The 4617-nt window shown below is 34.5% G+C and overlaps 1 long non-coding RNA gene across 3 annotated transcripts; it reads left to right on the forward strand.

The window, feature by feature from the left end:
* The first annotated feature begins 208 nt into the window (after window positions 1–208).
* Window positions 209–3923, forward strand: LOC147475493 (uncharacterized). 3 transcript variants are annotated; one of them, XR_015208166.1, is made up of 6 exons: window positions 349–533; window positions 658–705; window positions 2052–2215; window positions 2980–3071; window positions 3449–3473; window positions 3569–3923. It is a non-coding gene; the product is annotated as an uncharacterized LOC147475493 (long non-coding RNA). The 3 variants fall into 3 exon arrangements; XR_015208164.1 differs by lacking the exon at window positions 3449–3473 and having other exon boundaries at window positions 209–533; XR_015208165.1 differs by lacking the exon at window positions 3449–3473 and having other exon boundaries at window positions 209–533; window positions 3631–3923.
* The last annotated feature ends 694 nt before the right edge of the window (window positions 3924–4617 follow it).

A 4617-nucleotide genomic window follows, 5' to 3' on the forward strand; every position in this document is an offset into this window, starting at 1 on the left:
GATGCCTGATATTTTTTGCCACGGTCATAAACTCTCGCATATTTTCCCACAAATTTTGACCGTGGATACAGCCATTGTTTACTTGGGCCGTGGATACAGCCACGACAGAAACTGTGGGTACGTTATTTTTAACTTTGATAGCTGTTCCACACGTTTTGACCGTGGGGGTAGGGCTCTAATATTAGGCAGGTAGACCAGTTCTCTTTTCACCTTCGCTAACTATTTTCTCCTCCTTCACCCAGTTCGCCCTAGGGTTTCCAGTCCCATCAAATTTCTTCAATTCCCCCCAAATTTTCTTCAATCAATTGTTGGGTTTTCAATTAAGCTCAAGAAATGGCAAACGAAACTGAAAAAAATGGAAGTGGAAAAATCAATTCTCGATTTAACGAGCTATCGGCTACATGATTGGAATTGAGTTGAATTTAACAACATTAGATACTCAGATTGGTCTTCTTACACAACTTAAAAAGTTGTCTTTGCATCAAAATATGTTTGATGCTTGATTTGCTTTTCATCAAACATTAGATGAAGAGGTTAGGATAATTTTCATTTTTCTTAACAGTTGTTATTTTAATTTGTTCTAGGAACCAGTTTGGTTTTCAATTTTTTACTATGGCGCTCTTTCAATCGTCTAAACTGCGTGTCCCTTTTATGTAGGCTTCGAAGTGGCGATTCTTTGAGACAAATCTTTCATTCTAAGATCAGGTATGTTCATATCGATCTTTTACATAACCTCGACAAATTTTATTGTTCTTGATTTTAATAAAAGTGGTTGGTGGTTTAATTTTTTTTTTTAAAAAAATTTGTTTTTGTGGATGTGAGTATGCAATTGTCTTGTCTACTGCTTAGTAACTAAAATTATTTAGGTGAATATTTTCATCAAGTAGTGACTTTTATCTAGTGTTGTGACCCATTTTTGTTTATGTTAACTTCAACTTAAAATAATCTTGCAATTCTGTTGTTGAATTGAATCCCCTGATTTGAGTTTTTGAAATGAAATAATGTAGCCTTGACTACTTAGATTAATAAGTTGTTGGGGGCTGATGATGTGGGATTGGCCGTTTGGATGCATGCATTTTTTAGTACAAAATGGAGCTAATTTAAATATCTAGGTAGCCCATGGATAATTTTTCCTCTAGATGGTTTGTCTTTCTTCTTTATCAGTCAATTTGTACAAAAGTTTTGTTGATGATAGGACCTAATGAAGAGAGTATATTGCTTAGAATTAGGCAATTTAAGAGTGTTTGATTTGTTGAAATATTTCTAATGGAAAAACTTTAATTTTGTAGAAAATTTTGGATCAACCTCTTGATTTTGTGGAAACATTTCACAACTCAACAGTTTTAATTGTGTGGAAATTAAAAGTTTTGTCAATTAGGGGGGAGTGGAAGAGTTTGGGGTGAGATTAGAGCCATTGAGTGGAAACGTTTCCACCAAGATGCACTAACCAATATCATTTTAGCCAATAAATGAGCGTGGGAATTATCAAGTTTGATGTTATTCCTTTTGTCCATTATTAAATGTCATTTGTTAAATTACTTTATTTCTTACACATTTTTCTCTAAAACGGAAAGGAAGTGCGTTCCTCCATTATTTTCTTGCTATTTAAAATTTCAATTCTATTTTTTTGTTACAACAACCACCAAGTAGGCTTATTGTTCTTGACGGTATAATAAATCAAGCGAGTATCTGTCCTAGAGAAATATGTTCTCCTTAAGACTAGCACCGGTAAAAAAAAAATGGTAAGACTAGTGCTATTATCAAATAGTTTATTTCGAAAGGGTACTCTTGAATTTGTGGTTGAGTGACCAATGAGGTCGGACTCTAGATTACAGCCATTGAGGGGTAGTTTGAAGTGGTATTATCTCTCTTTCATGCATGGAATATTGGAAATGCTTATTTTGTTTTGTTATAGTGGGCAGTAATATTCTAGGCATTTTGGTATTGTAGGTACGAGCAAGATTGGATAAGTCTAGTATATATGCATTGAATTGATATATTATTATATGTCTAACATTTCTGAATGTTGTGTATCTTTCATTTATTCCTAGATACACCATGGAGGCTTCTATTCTAATTGATATGAAGAGCTCAGCTTGAGAGACTGTGGGCTCGGTAAAGGTGGATTACTCAACCCCAGAAGAGAAGCACCTAAGCCCTACGACTTGATCATCAATAATAAAAGTTTTTTTTTGTTTGGGATGGTGGTGTTCAGGTGAGCACATACATTTTGAGCAATCAATTCTTCCAGATTTTTTTCTGTTTGCATTGGGCAGGCTTGGTACTTTTTCTTATCCTCGTTTTTTCTTAACCTTGCTTTTTAACCTTGTCATTTCAACTTGTATATGTATCTCATTTCAAAATTTCAATAATGAACTCTGTTGCCAAAGGCGGCACCTTGATGTTCGAACCAATGTTTAATAAAAGTAGTTGGTCGCAATCAAAGGCGTTCCATGGAGGCCCACTGTGTGTGTTGAGAATTTTAACACCTTGCACCTCTTCTCGCCCCGACAACTTAGATCATGGAGCACGTATCTTTCCTCCTTACGTCCTTATACTATATGGTCATATTAAATTTAAATTACGACATTTGGTTCTCTGATTTCAAGTAACCGCTTGAATGTGACTTTGATGGATAAGTTTTATACATTTAGAAGTATCAAGTGATGAACTATATGTCTATATTTTTGTTCCATATCTAAATTTTTGAGTCTCATGCCACTCACCTGACATGTCTTGTTGGATTGACTTTAACACATATTTTAGTAGACATGTTTCACTATAGCAAGTATACTATATTGAGCTATGAACTTGTGGGATTGACATGTAGAACCCGAAGTTCCTTTTTTGTTTTTGTTTTTATATTTGTTTTTCCGTGGCTGTTACTGTCAGTGAAGTTGAGGCTTTGTATGAACTTTTTAAGAAACTGAGCAGCTCAATAATCGATGATGGGCTTATTCACAAGGTTTGTCTTTTTAGCTTTTCTTGATCAGGAGGAATTTCAGGTGAACTCTTGGAGAGACATGAGCAGCATATCCATCAAGCAGTAAGGAGATCATGGTTTCAAAGAGGTAAGAGGAATATACATCTAATTTACATTGTTTCCTTTTTATTAGTTGACACCCACCCAACTGTGAATGCTTCTTAGCTTACTCCTTTTTTCACTTCAACTTCAGTGTCAATAATTCTAAATTCTATAGTTTACTACATATATCAATTGACCATCCTGTTTCAGCACCTTATTATCTTACCTTGTAGCTTAATAAGACCCTGTTTAGACAGTGCCCCGGTATATTATTTGTTTGATAGGTGAAAGTTAGTTTCAAATATTAGGCTTCATCCAGTTGCCCACATACACTAGTCTTGCTTCTTGAACACAGTAGTGATTTATAAATTTATTTTTCAAAGTTAGGACACTCATTTTTTTATATCCTATTTTGGTTTGTAGGAAATTGTTAAGGATTTATTACTATGTAAGACTCCTACATTTACCATGCATTCCGTTATATGTTGAAGTCATTTTTCGTTTCTAAGACTTATTGTAGTCTTTATTCTTGACTTGTTGCAGCCTATTGAACCAGTTACAGGTTTGAAAGGCTAACACTAATGCAAATTCTTGACTTGTTGCAGCCTATTGAACCAGTTACAGGTTTGAAAGGCTCACACTAATGCAACTTGAGATTACGATCTAGTGTATTATCGGAGAATATGTATTCTACTTGAGAATATGTAGAGTACTTAGAAATAGTAGTTGTTAACTGCTCTAATTATCTGAGTTTACCGTGCATTTATTAGTGATTTGTGTATAGAACATCTCATATTACTCGTCTATCTTTTTGTTTAGGAAAGTGTTTATATAGTACATGAGATACAGAGACTCCCTTTTTGTACTAGTTAATTCAATCATTTGCTTTGTACTAGTTTATATAGTACATGGGATGACTGGAAATGGTGATTTTGAGGTGTAGGATGGTTATTATAGAAGCTTTGTTAGGTGATTGGTAGGTCTCTATTGATTGCAAGTGAAAATACCCGAGAATTAAAATATCAATATTTTAAAAATAAATAAATAAATAACTCTGCCACAGTCTATAGTCGTAGGAAAAACAGTAGATCCCACGAACTAAAATAGTAGGCAAAATTGACCTTTTGCCACGGCCCAAAACCATAGGGAAAAATGACCTTTTGCCACGGATTATGCAACCAGTTTTTGCCGTGGCCATACCGACAGCAATAACTGATGCAAAGACTGCCACTATTGGTAGGCTTTACTGACGGTTATGATTGTGGGCAGACCATTTCCGACGCACAAAAAACCCATGACCCTGCGACAATCCAAAAGCCATTTTCCCATGGTTTTGGACCGTGGTGTAAAACCTGTTTTCTTGTAATGATTATTCAATATCAATTCAAAGATTCAAGATGTTTACTCAATCCTTTTCAAATATTTCAAATCTGATGACAATCAAGTTAACCAAAGGCAATTATCTTTTGTGGAAATCAATGTTTATACCAATCTTCAAAACTTTCAAACTTTTAGGATATGTTGATGGATATTTACCATATCCGAATGAATACACTACTGTGAATGAAAATGGTGTTATAACACATGTTGAT

This window comes from Coptis chinensis, chromosome 9 (assembly GCF_015680905.1).
Source record: "Coptis chinensis isolate HL-2020 chromosome 9, ASM1568090v1, whole genome shotgun sequence".
Classification (NCBI taxonomy): domain Eukaryota; kingdom Viridiplantae; phylum Streptophyta; class Magnoliopsida; order Ranunculales; family Ranunculaceae; genus Coptis; species Coptis chinensis.